This window comes from Tiliqua scincoides, chromosome 3 (assembly GCF_035046505.1).
Source record: "Tiliqua scincoides isolate rTilSci1 chromosome 3, rTilSci1.hap2, whole genome shotgun sequence".
Classification (NCBI taxonomy): domain Eukaryota; kingdom Metazoa; phylum Chordata; class Lepidosauria; order Squamata; family Scincidae; genus Tiliqua; species Tiliqua scincoides.
The window spans coordinates 138938597-138953086 of NC_089823.1; the positions used below are offsets into that span (position 1 = coordinate 138938597).

The 14490-nt window shown below is 43.7% G+C and overlaps 1 protein-coding gene across 1 annotated transcript in view; it reads right to left on the reverse strand.

Moving 5' to 3' along the window:
* ZCCHC24 (zinc finger CCHC-type containing 24) overlaps window positions 1-14490 on the reverse strand; it is a 148813-nt gene that overhangs the window by 93285 nt on the left and 41038 nt on the right. The window lies entirely within an intron of this gene.

Below are 14490 nucleotides of genomic sequence, written 5' to 3' on the forward strand. Positions count from 1 at the left end.
CACCCCTCCTTCCCCTACTTCTTCCTAGGGTGTCACCTACTTTCTTAATTTAGATTGTAACTACTTAGTTATCTTGGAAATATAAACAGAGCTGGGCTGCACAATGGTGCGGGTAGAATCAAACTGCTGATGTGATATGACTGCTGTAGCTTTCGTTTATTTTAGATATGGTAAGCCTGAATTCTAGCAGTTATAAGCATGCCAGATTTATTTTTTAAAATATACTGTACTGTAAAAACCAGGGTTTTTTTTTTAGGAGTTACATTTTTTCCTCTTAGACACATTAAAGCAATATTCATTTCAGTTCAAGTCTTGATGTTTAGCACAGCAAAATAAGGAGCAATGTCATTCAATGTACAAGTGTAGGGCTAGATTGAGCAGCATGCTAAAACACAATGGTGTAATTATCTTGATGTTCACTATGTAGTGAGGAAATCTATTGTGATTCCTGATTCTCAAAACAACTTGATAGCAGAGAAATTTTTTTTAAGTGCTCCATCACCTGATATGTTTAAAATCTAATTAGCCTATCCAAGTTGGCAGGTAGAATTGTGTACCCCTGTATCACTCACTTAAGGTGAAGGAGAGACAGAGAGAGACTCAAAACTGCTGTTTAACATCATAATATGTCAAGATGCAGTGTTGGAAGAGGCAAACTGAGGTTTACTGAGATTAACAGCACAATCCTATGCATGTCTTTTCAGAAACAATTTCCATTGGATTCAGTGGGACTTCCTCCTAGAAAAGTGCATATAGAGTTGCAACCTAAATGTACACCATATACCTGAATTAGTTTTATTGAGTTTACTTTAGAATAGGTCAAGAGGTCAGGGCTTCAGTGTCAGGAGGGTGATAGGAATTCTATCTAGTGGCTTCAGTTCCCCATCTGTCAAATGCACCAGAGGGACTGACTCCCTCGGAGCATAAGAACATAAGAACATAAGAACAGCCCCACTGGATCAGGCCATAGGCCCATCTAGTCCAGCTTCCTGTATCTCACAGCAGCCCACCAAATGCCCCAGGGAGCACACCAGATAGCAAGAGACCTCATCCTGGTGCTCTCCCCTACATCTGGCATTCTGACTTAACCCATTCCTAAAATCAGGAGGTTGCGCATACACATCATGGCTTGTACCCCATAATGGATTTTTCCTCCAGAAACTCGTCCAATCCCCTTTTAAAGGCGTCTAGGCTAGACGCCAGCACCACATCCTGTGGCAAGGAGTTCCACAGACCGACCACGCGCTGAGTAAAGAAATATTTTCTTTTGTCTGTCCTAACCCGCCCAACACTCAATTTTAGTGGATGTCCCCTGGTTCTGGTATTATGTGAGAGTGTAAAGAGCATCTCCCTATCCACTCTGTCCATCCCCTGCATAATTTTGTATGTCTCAATCATGTCCCCCCTCAAGCGTCTCTTTTCTAGGCTGAAGAGGCCCAAACGCCGTAGCCTTTCCTCATAAGGAAGGTGCCCCAGCCCCGTAATCATCTTAGTCGCTCTCTTTTGCACCTTTTCCATTTCCACTATGTCTTTTTTGAGATGCGGCAACCAGAACTGGACACAATACTCTAGGTGTTGCCTTACCATCGATTTGTACAACGGCATTATAATATTAGCCATTTTGTTCTCAATACCTTTTCTAATGATCCCAAGCATAGAATTGGCCTTCTTCACTGCTGCCGCACATTGGGTCGACACTTTCATCGACCTGTCCACCACCACCCCAAGATCTCTCTCCTGATCTGTCACAGACAGCTCAGAACCCATCAGCCTATATCGAAAGTTTTGATTTTTTGCCCCAATGTGCATGACTTTACACTTACTGACATTGAAGCGCATCTGCCATTTGCTGCCCATTCTGCCAGTCTGGAGAGATCCTTCTGGAGCTCCTCACAATCACAAGCAGTTAAGAGCAGCCTGAGGAAGGACTGAAACTGAGGAAGAACTGAGGAAGGACTGAACCAGAAGGACTGAAACTTCTATAAGCACTTACTTTTGAACACTATATGCATATACAAATCTAAAGCTAACCCTTTGGCATGAGTAAAGAAGAGATTTTGTAATCCAAAGGTTACAGTGAATGAAAAATGTAACACTGAGAACGTTTGAAAGAGGCATAAGAACCGCTATACTGGATCAGAACAGGCTCAATCTCGTCTTTCCATTCCGGAAGTGGCTAGCCAGAGGCAGCTGGGAAGCACACAGCAGGGGGCATGAAGGCAATTGTCTTCAAAAACTTCTATGGGGGAGAAAAATTAAGTACAGTGCAGTAGTTTTGAACCTAAATTGTAGCCCCAAGAAAACACTGCATTTTTTTCAGAAAGTCATTAACAGTGAAACTTTTCAGTCATAATTTACCAAATGTTAAAATATTGGCTTGATTCATTACTGTATTGCAGCCCAGAATAAAAAGACTTAAATTTCAAGCTCTCAGAATCTAAGCACACCGATTCAATTAACATCCAAGCCATTCAGCTGTGGAGCAGAGGAATCATCTTTTGTTTATTTCCTTATGGGAAAACTCATATTCAGTTGTAACAAAAATAAAGCACAATCTGGTCCTATTTAGTAATTTGGTTACTTGAGGAAAGACCTGTCAGTCTGTTCACCAAGTGCCTGCCACTCCTAATTTGTGTAAAGCAAAAATGGCTACTAGATAGAAAGGGTAGGCAGCAGTTTCTTTTAAAAGGGACAAGACTTCATTAAAAGCTCTCTTGTCAGTCAAGAGTCAGTCAAAAAGGTTGCTTTCTGGAATCCTGTGGGGATCATAACGCTCTTGCTGGTGACCAGCATGTTTTTGATCTGTCTTTCAGATTATGTGCATGTATTCAGGTTATGTGCGTGTGTGTGTGTAAAAATATTACAGTGTATTTTAAAACTCTCTCTCTCTCTCTCATACTCACACACACACACACACACACACACACACACACACCCCCGAACCATTCCAGTTCTGTGCCTTATACAAATTATGTGTATCATACAGAATGAATAATCTAGATTTATTGATTGGAATGTTGCTCTGACACTATGAAACAATAGTGCAATCCCATCTGCTCATGTAATTTGCACAGTGTAAACTTTATTGATTAAAACGTCTTGTATGAACTAACAGTCCCACATGTTTCAGAGAGCGCTATCAGTGCTCTTGGGACCCTTAAGATCTGCCGTTGGACATGGCGATGGTAGTGCCATTTTTGTGCCAGGTAAAATCTGGAAAGGCTTGTAAAGAAGGCATTCTAAGTGGGGGCTTGAAACTGTAGTATTCATTTCCAAAAGAGGCCCACCAGCATCTTACCTTTCAGACCTTTGTTAACATTTCCATTTAGCCTTTGAAGATTAGGTAAAATGTTAGGAAATCTTATCCCCGGCGGTGTTGCCAGGTGTAGCGGCACCTAAATAGTATCTGCTGTATTCAGCGACCCCACCTGCGCCACTGGAGGTCTCCTTGGGGGAAGGGGACTTATGTCCCAGACCTCGCAATGGGGTTTCTCAAGTCTGTGCCAGCTATTTTGCCAGTGAACACAAGAGAACCTCCATGTCGGGCTTTGCACAGAGGATAGGATCCAGTGGAGCAGGGCTCTGCTGGTCCCACCTCCCTCCCAGGCTGGTTCCCACCCTGCCTTCCCCCGGAACTTCCCCCACCCCGTAAATCTGCACTACCATTCAATGGGCAAATCTGTTGTTGCCGTGGAATCATCAGTGCAGTGCTGAGGCCCAGCGATGGTGACCTCTCCTCTCCAGCACGTTTGTAATACCCAGCGCTGGCGCTCGAGCTTGGTGCTGGCACTGGAGGCCCATAGGATTGGGCCCTAAATAGGTAGCTATTCAAATTGCATTGTCTTTTATTTTTATGGTGTTATTTCTGAACATACTGTGAAATTCATGTTGGTATCCATTATCATTGTTTATTCTACATTATATACAAATGTCTCTTAAATTAAAAAAAAAACAGAATAAATGTGCACTAAAATAAGAACAATTTTGCTTAAATAAAGTCTATTAGAATTTTCCTGCCTATTTGATCTCTGCATAGTTCTGTACAAGAAACAAGTGCCACAGACACAGTTCTTAAAGTGCCATAGTATTTAAAAGAAAAAAAAGGGAAGCATGATTCAAAAGTCACTAATGAAACCAGCCCCTGAAACTGAGTTTGAAGACAGATGCAACACTTTAAGAGAAGTGGAGGTGATTTAATAGTGAAGAAAAAAGAGGACAGCACCAAGAACAGGAAGAAGAAAATGAAGACGCGAAGCCTCAAATAGTGCTCAGAACAGGAAATTTATTTGGAAGGGATCTAAAAATGGCCATTGCATTTGAATGTTTGCCTTTGGGGGGCGGGCAGGGTGAGAAAAAAGTGTGCTGATTGTAAGAGATTCCACTACTTGTGAAAGCTCAGAAAACATCATGCAAACACCCACCCATGTGCGATTTATTTGCTGGAGCAGGAACTGTACCCACAGATCAGCTGTTATTATACATCTCTGCTGATATCTGCAACATTACACATCTGGAGAAGTGGCATAAAATATGATCCCAGTTGCAGGACAGTGAATGTATTGATGGGGATGTCATTTCCTATCTTTTTACAATGCAGGTGTCTGCCGTTTAACAACTGATCACTTAACAACAGACCGCCTATATGATGGTGGTCAAAGCACAATAAAGATGCTCTTAATGAGGCAATCACATCTCCCATAGCCTGCAACAGAGTGTCTGTTTACACAACAGAGAGTCTCTTAATGCAAAGAAGAGGCAGTCTACTCCAGTAACCTGTGCAGCCAGCTAGTGTCTGGCAGGGAGTGTCTCTTTACACAACAAAGGCAATAGATTTGACTGTTCACTTAATGACCTAATTGAATAACAATGGGGATGGGAGGGCATATCCCCATCAAGTGGTGCACACCTGTATTTGTGGGAATGCACATCCCCATTCACTGTCTTGGCCAACATGTTTCACACAAAACTAAGCAGTTCCAACTTGTTTCCAATAACAAATGGGTCTGACTTTTATTTTGAATCTGTCTGGCGGCTCCAGATCTCAGAAGTCTGTCAACGAGTGAGCCCAACCAGTAATGCCCATTTACAGTATATGCTTTCTTCTATATGACTGGAATGACTCCCACAACTGCAAAAGAAGATGAGGCTGAATTGGCTATTGGAGATAGTAGACATTCCAAGAGGGAAAACTGTTAAGGAAGAAAAACAACGTATATCACTGTAACAGAGAGTTATGGGAGCCAGGTCTGCTCCCATAAGAGAATATTCCTCACAGGTAGGGTTACACAAACAGATCATGGGATAAAACTGTTCCTGCACTGTACTATTTCAGATTACAAGTGGATGATATCACAATTGAATGCACCCCCATGTAAAAGTTCTCTATGCACAGAAAACCAGCCCATCTGGGATAAAGTTACCTAGAAGTCTTCCCTTTTACATGTAAGTGTTCCATGGAAAGCAGTTTTTGTTTTACGTTTTACAGCAGGAAGCATTTAAACGTGCAATCGCCCAACTTGCCATCTAAAACAGTACAATCCAGGACATGATTCCCCCCCCCCCAGTAGACTCTGGAATCCCCCATACAAATACACCACTGGGCAATTGTCCTTTGGGTAATATGCTGCTTTGCTTTGAATGACATTTATGAATGAGGAATTCTGGAGGCCAAGTAGATAGCCATGAAAGAAAATGACTCCTTGAAGTGAAGAATCCTGCTAGTCAGACAGGATGAAGACAAGGGGCTTTGGAATTTGACTTGATTAAACAGCATAGGTTTCTTCTGCCTTTTTGAAAACAATGGTTCATTCTGTTATACAGATGTGTATATAAGAGCAGAGACAGAATGGAGGCAAAGGGAAAGCCTTTGGCAGTATTTTTGTATCAGATTGGTGTTTTTCTTCCTCACTTACAGTGCCAGCAGGCAAAACCCACTTAAAGGCCAATACGGCCAATGCAAGAAAGTCAATGGCATTTTTTTCCATGGTTTAAATGAGAGTTGGATATGCCCCATGTTGAGGTAACATTCAAGGAATGCAAACGCAGAGCTCCTGGCTGGCTGGCTGGCTGGCTTTAGCTCTTGTATCACTTACACCAGATGGGAGACGTCAACAGGCAGCTGCATTCTCTCACCAACACCATCTCTCACACCATACACCCAACTCGCTCCTCAAACTCTATTCACAGGGGTTGCTGATTTTGGCCCATCCTCAAAGTCAAATGCATTATGGATGGTCATGGAAAAAAAATATGAAGGCATGTACAGAGAAGACCCTCAAAAAATTCATGATATATGTATATGGGGGAGACAAGAAAGTAGTGAAACCTGAAGACACAAACTCTTAAAATAAAGAAGTCCTAAGAATTTAAAAGCCTTCCACATTTTCTTTATAGATTTCCTTAGGACAGTGGTTCTCAAATTTTTTAGCACTGGGACGCAGTTTTTAGAATAACCATCTGTCTTCACCCACTGGAAGTGATATGAACCTGGAAGTGATGTCATGGCTGGAAGTGACATCATCCATTTAGGTTTCAAACCTAAGCCAAGATCAGTCAAAGGTCTCATTACACTGTGCACTTGTGCTGTTATTTTGCATAGCTCAGAATTCAGATGTTCCAACTTGAAAGTCAAAGGATCTTGGATCTTCCTCTAACCATGCAGCCTTCCCCCCTTTCTTTCCAGCATCTCATCTTCCCACCTATTCAGAGCAAAGCACCATGCCTCTCTCCCACTGGGAGTTCACCCTGACCAGCAGCTCTATACCCTCTATTTCATCTTTTTATTTTTAAAGGTGGCTGAGGTAGGTGCTATGCGACCCACCTGAAATTGGTTTGTAACTCACCCACAGTTTGTGGAATGTTGCCCTAGGAATTACAGTAGAGACCCAGCATTCTAGGTGTAACATGGGGCACTAGACTAGAGTGACCAGACTAGTGACTAGAGCCACAGAGAAATGTGTGACAGAAAGTGCACTGATTTACTCAGAGATCCTAGAAATATGTAGAAAATATACTGACATTCAGATATAGACAATGGGGTAATTCCAGAAATTCAGCAGAATTGGGGTGGGTCATTTTCAGTGGCCTCTGGACTTAAAATCAAAACAGACAGTTAATTGACTTTGGGTGCAATCCTAACCCCTTATGTCAGTGCTTCCCAGCACTGGCATAGCAGTGCCAATGGGACACGTGCTGCCAATGGGACATGACACCTGCAGCTGGGTGTCACTCACGGAGGCAAAGTAAGGGAATGTTTGTTTCCTTACCTCAGAGCTGCATTGCCCTTATGTTAGTGCTGGAAAGCACTGACATAAGGGGTTAGGATTGCGCCCTTCATGTTCTTGCTTAGGACTGCACCAAATATTTTCCCCTTTTGATTTTTGAGTCAAAACTAATTAATTTGGTGAAATGGAAGTTTCTCCAGAAAAATACTCAAGATTGAATATTTGCTTTTAGCAACCATGTTCAGCACCAGCGTTTCCCCAGCTGCTGCTTCTTTGATGCCATTTTTTACTCCCTGTCACTACTTCTTCCTTTCCGAATTAGTCAGATGCCTGACCACATGGAACCTGGAAATTTGGTAATGAATGGGTCAGCGTCATGATGCTACACGGCAATTCAGATTTGGCTGTGTGGTGAGAGCAGTGAGGATAATGTACATAAACAAGCAAATGTTTTTGCAAAGACTGCTTCCACAGGAGGTCTTTTTTGTCAGTATCAAAAATGTACACTGAAAACAGTGAGGGTCACTCCTTTATGCAGTCTTAAAATCATGTGTCCATACATAATTAGGCAACACTGCAGCAGATGTGTGGGAGAGATATGCTTGATTATGCTCTCCCCACAGTTGGACTGGACTGGTCACAATATCATCTACACCAGCCCCGAGCTGTTTAGCTCAGTCATTTTTGCTATACAGTATTTCACCCAGTCATCATTTACAGTATTCCCTTCAGTGCCAGTTTTAGACTTTTTGTAGTGTACGCTACTGTTGACAAGTCTTCTTTCCTTTGGAAACTTATCAACAAAATAGGAAATCGCTTTGTGGGTAGGAACCCCCATACTCCATCCTTTTCCTCTCCCCTTCAGGGAATTGTGGTTGGAGACACCTTGCTTTGCTTTCAGTGTTTACCTCCTTCACCTCCCGGAGCAACTTCAGCACTTATTTACTGTAGGGATTCTAAAGTTTCAGCTGTTCTGGGAATCTCCTCTGGTTGTCCTTCTCCTCCTTTTCAATTCTCCAAGAAATCTGAAGCACCAGATGGGTGGGAGTGCTTATTGGGCTTGGGGTGGGGGTGGTACCTGACATCTGGTTCCCATTACCGTCTAGTGCATGCTGAATCAGGAATGGAAACTCAGGCTGGAGTAGAAGAGCATTTTGAATTTTTTTTTCAGCACCATAAAGAAACTCTTTGGCTCTCCAGTAGCCTGTCAAGGAAATGTTAAGACTCAACTGACCATTTTCAGCTTGTATGCATATCTTTTCGTGGACTGAAAATAACTCTGCTTCACATTGTTAAGGATTAGAAGGTGTTGTATGGGGAACAGATCCGTTTCTAAACAATTTTTCAAAGTTACAAAATTGTGTGGGCAGGGCCAGGAGGCGTTACCCTGTTCATCACCAATTAGGGGCGCCATCCTAACCAACTGAGTTAAGCTCAATGCAACTCCGAGAACAAACATTGCCTTACTTTGAGGAGGCCTCCATGACTGCCTCCCCAACTGCAGGATGCAGCACATGCCCCACTGGCACAGCTATGCCAGTGCTGGAAAGTTGGTTAGGATTGCGCCCTATGCCACTCACAATGGCATCTGACATGCAAACTGGTAGAACAATGGTGTTTTTCCAGCTAGGAAGGGCATATCTACATTGCAAAATTATGTCAGTTTTCTATCATTTTAACTATCATGAAGTTGCCTAAAGGATCTGGGAATTGTAGTTCAGCAAGGGTTTTGAGAATTCTGTAGTGCCTTGCAGTTCCCTTGGGAGTCAGAATGACCTGTAACCCAGTTTTAGATTGTGATCCAGATATGACCCAAACAATTCCAGTTTATCTATTAGGAAAACAGAATATCATCACAACGGATGCCCTGTCTTGAGTGAAGACATCTGGATCCCCCCAGCAAATTAGTACAAATTGCTTGTTTTTATGTAGTATAAACAGTATACTAGTATAAACACCAGATTTGTTCTGTTTTAATTGACATGGCTTCCCCAAAAGAATCCTGGAAATTGTAGCTTGGTGAAGTGCTGAAAATTATTTGTCAGAGTTGCCTAGTTCTCCTTTGCAGAATGACCATGTTCAGCCTTTTCTGGAAAGAGGGCCTGGTTATTAAGCCAGCTACCTCTGTAGCACAGATATGCCCTAATCAGGCATGTCAAACATATGGCCCATGGAGTTCCCCCCGCCTTCTCCAAATGCAACCAGAGTTGTGCTCTGGTCATGTCTGGAGGATGTTTTAAGGCCATGTGCAACCTCACCAGCTGAGGCCCTAGAGGCCCTTAAAACATCACTTCTGGTTTTTCTGACAAACCAGAAGTGACATTTTAAGACTTTATAAGGCCTTCTGATGCCCAGAGAGCTCCAGTCGCATTTGGAGGAGGCAGGAGTAGCCATCAGACAGTCCTCAGACCACCAGCTCTTAGCCAGGTGCCAAGAATAACATGTGGCCTCTGGGCTAAGGTGAGTTTGACACTCCTGCCTTAAATCATGCTGCCTAAGCTGTAAGCAGTGGAGTGAGTTGTCCCCCAGTACTGCTGGTTCCCCAAACTTTACATGCATTACAGCTAAAATCAGTGAGGTTTCCTGGCAGGTGTTGAGGAGTTAAGGTTTGTCAGGCAGACAGTCTGAAAGAGCTTGGCATGGTTTATGAGTGAAGGGGTACCAAAAGGGGTGTCTTGTTTAGCCCTTAAAAAAAGTGTGTCACACTTGCTGTATTTGAATGACAAGACTTGCACATGGCACTCAGAAGTATCACAGTATCTACGGTAGGGTTGCAAGGCTATGCAGGACAAAGGCTTTGGCAACCAAGTTTGAACACATTGATTTTTTTTTTCTGTTGCCTGGCCTCTCTCTGTCAACCACACTGTACCTACCATCACTATTAATCTATCTTTGTCCAAACCAATCATGAAAATCTTTTAGAAATATTTTAGAAAAAAAACACAAGACTCCACAAGAGACAACCTGATACCCTAACAGCATTTCTATCGCACATTTATAGTGCTATCCTAGACATGTCTACTCAGGAATAAATCCCATTGTGTTCAGTGGGACTTACTCCCAGGAAAGCGTGCATAGGATAGCAGCCCGATCCTATCCAAAAGTGTCCGCTAGTGGAACACACATTCTGCCAGCAGAAACGTCAGGATCCAGATGATTGTACCTGGATCTGGCATGCATCCTGCAAAGTCACTGCCCTTACCAGTGCTGCTGGTGAGCGCAATGGTAGTGGCAACTGTGCAAGGCCACCAGCACAATTGTTAGCTGGCACGTGTGTGGGCCAGCAGCAAGACCACCACCTGCTGGCCTCAGGTGAGTAGGCCGTAGGGGTGGGTGATAAGAGAGATGGGTCAGGAGGGAGAGGATGCTTCTGGGAGGGGGCGGGGAGAGAAGCAGAACAGGGTAGGAGGTAGTGGGATCAGCAGCACTCACATGCAGCTATATCCTCCCCCCCTTCCCTCTCCCTTACTCAGTTACGTGTCAGCAAAATATCTGGCACAGCACAGAGAAGATCCACAGCTTCCCCCTAGGGCAGGGGTGTCCAAACATTTTGGGAGGAGGGTCACATCATCTCTCTCACACTGTGTTGGGGGCCGGGGGAAAAATAATTAATTTACATTTAAAATTTCAATAAATTTACATAAACGAATTTATTATAGATGGAACTTATATGAATGAATGAAGGTCATGCAGTAGCTCAAGGCCTATAAAAGACCTTGCACAAGGCAGCCTTTCCTGCACTGTCACTGCTGCATCACAGATGTGAAACAGCAAGTAGCGGAGGGAGCCCTCGTCCCACAGCTCAGGTGATAGGTTGAACAGTTGTCCTCATGCTGAGAGCAGTTGCATCGGGCCAGCACAGACTCCAGCAAGTCTCCGGAGGGCCAGAGTCTCATTGGAGACTGGGGGCTCCCCGCGGGCCAGATTGGGTGTCCCCGAGGGCCACAAGTGGCCCCCGGACTGGGGTTTGGGCACCCCTGCCCTAGGCTAAGGGAATGCCCCCCCCAGCAGAGGATACAGCATCTTGTGCCTCCTTGGTGCATGTGCATCAGTGGGGGCGATTTGGATAGGATTGGGCTGTAAAAGTGCTAAGAGCTTTTTACATACAGTAGCTCAGTATTCTTTGCAATATTTTTGCCAGTATAATTACTGCCATGCTGCAGACAGAACACTGAGCCTGACAGCAACTTGAATGTATGGCAAAGGTGACAGCTGAACCATGGACTTCCTTGATTGCTCAGTTGCTTAGCCATTGTATCCCAGGAGTTCTCAGAATTTTGCAATACTAAAAAATACACAGCAGTAAATCTGTGGTCTTTTGCTTCTTTCCTAGCAAGGGATTAAGCCAAGTCTAAACATGTAATTAATTGAAACAGACACAGTTATGATTATTATTTTTTGAAAGCTGGTGTGCTGGTTCACACATGCATGTACATCATTTCATAGGAAGTAACACCAAGTGAGCAGCATTTTAGAAAGTCAGGAAGTTAAGTAATGTGCTTGTAATGTGAGATACTGAAGCACTGAACATCTTAATATTAATAACATTGCTTCTACTGCTGTTACGTTTAACAAGTATTATACTCATCATATACATAAAAACATCTATAGCTTATTTGGTGTGCCAGGCAGATAAGTAAACATATTCAAAAATATAAACATTTTCAAACATATAAATAAAGAGTTATTAGGGTCCCTTGTTATATAATTAATTCCTAACCTCATGGTATGTCTTTAATTTATAACTTGCTTTCCTCGGCTGGCACTCAAAGCAGACACAATAAAAACATACAATCAAAACAAGCACATAAACCGCACTAGGACAACAATTATAAAATTTCAATCATAAAATATCTAAAAAGCCAGAAGCAAGCCATTGTAATACCATGGCTCAAGAACAATAGAGAAGTACAATGATTTTGTTACACGATAAAGTGCCCCTCAAGATATCTAACAGGAAATCTAAAAGGACTTATTTGTTGGAGCAGCAACTGTTACCCTGCACATGCCCGATCTCGTCTGATCTCAGAAGCTAAGCAGGGTCAGGCCTGGTTAGAACTTGGAGGGGAGACTGCCTGGGAATACCGGGTGCTGTAGGCTTATACCATAGTCTTTCGCGACTGAAGGTTGCCAACCAACCATTTGTTTGTTGGAATTCATTTCATTGCCATGCCACCTTTTCTCCGTGAATTTCAAGGTGGTTACATAGGTTTCCCTATGCAGTCTCTCATCCAAGTGCCGATGACGACCCCAAGAACTGCTTTTCTGACTCTGCCCATCCTCTCAACCAGCCTGCAAAACTCATCTTAAGGCCCAATCCTATTGGGGCAGGGTGGCAGCAGAACTTGCATTCCCCTGACACCGACAGCTGCAAAGCCAACAGTGCCAGCTGTAAAAGGTGCTCCAGCAGCATGCAAACTCGTGCACTGATGGGAGTGCCAGCAAGAAGGCCAGAGCCTTCCTGCATGCTCCAGAGCAGGCAGTAGACATTGATAGAGATAAGATGGTGGGGAGAAGGGACAGGGTGGTGGGAGGGCAGAATGAGGCAGCAATGAGCAAAGGAGGGACGGATTGGGTCAAGGAAGGGGGTGGGTTTGGCAGCAGCAGCAGCTGAATCCTAACATCCTTCCTGGATCTGATCCCATGGTGTGGGTACATTTGGAGCCAAGTCATCATGTTCTCTCATGCAGGTCCAATTGTTCCTTTACCCAGAGGAGATCTCCACAGTTGCCCCCTGAAGAATGCAGTGGTAGCCATTTCAACGCCACTGCATTGGTGGGAGGGGAAAAATAGGATTGGGCTGTTAATCAGACAAGTGGTCTGTGGGACTGCTTTCAAGAGCCTCCCTGGACACATTCAAGTAACTATAGATTAAATTGGCAACAATAATAAAGGATGAGTCTAGCCTGAGCATTTGATCAAATCACTGAACATTCACACACAGAAGAGTAATTTGAGCTAGGAATGCCACAAGAATCCAAGCGGTTCCATTTCTTATGTATATTACTGTTGTTCTGCTGGACTGGACAAGGATTCTGAATCCACCTTCTGCCTAGTTCCACCTAAATTTCATTTCCACTGGGAAGAAACACTAGCCCTGGATGTACAAATGCTTGCAGAGGCTTTCTGTGAAAGCAAGGGATGGTAACAGCATTTAGGATGCAATCCTAACCAGCTTTCCAGCAATGGCATAGTGGGTACCAAAGTGGTGTGCACTGCATCCTGCAGTGGGGAGGCAGTCAAGGAGGCCTTTTCAAGGTAAGGGCATGTTTGTCACCTTACCTTGGGGCTACATTGCAGCTAGGTCAGTGCTGGAATGTTAGTTAGGATGGTGCTCTAAGATGCTCATTTAGACAGGCATCCAATTTGCACTCACAGTTAAGAACATAAGAAGAGCCCCGCTGGATGAGGCCAAAGGCCCATCTAGTCCAGCTTCCTGTATCTCACAGTAGCCCACCAAATGCTTCAGGGAGCACACAAGACAACAGACACAACCTGCGCCCTGGTGCTCTCCCCTGCATCTGGCAATCAGAGGCAGCCTGCCTCTAAAACCAAGAGCTTGTACATACCTACTATGACTTGTAACCCGTAATGAACTTTTCCTCCAGAAATTTGTCCAATCCCCTCTTAAAGGCATCTAGACAACATGCATTTTAAAGTTCCTAAAAGCAAGGATATTTTAGATTCCCTGCAAAATGTTATATGGATACTCAAGACCAGTGGGGGAAAATAGGGATACATTTCACACAATCCTAGCTTGGACACTTTCACCCATAACAGTTAGGGTTAAGCAACTCGATGACAAGGCAACCAGCAACCAATTATTACCCCACTTGCCCTATATGAGTACTGATGAGCAAGGAGTTATACTGCAAATGCCTATCTTCAAGACTATTCAACATAATATGAGTGTTCCCATTTAGTTCTCACCTATCCCCAGAAGACACATTCTATAGGTAATATACAGAATGCCTAGTGGCAACCAAGGTCTCTGAGTGTACGTTGTGGCAGATGAATCATGCAAGTAGGGTTGGCTTGACTATAAATACTCATAAGTGAGCCCCAGTTCACACAAAAACATTCAAGGTATGGTGGTACGAGTGAGTGCAATCTACATGGCTCCCTTTCACGACTCAGCCCTTACAATACGAAGGGGCAACTGGCCAACTGCAGCGATGCACATTCAAAAAGGGAAGGTTCTGGAGCTACAGAGTGACCACTTCCATCCTGACCTAGAAAGTTTCATTTGTGTAGATGAGAAAATGAC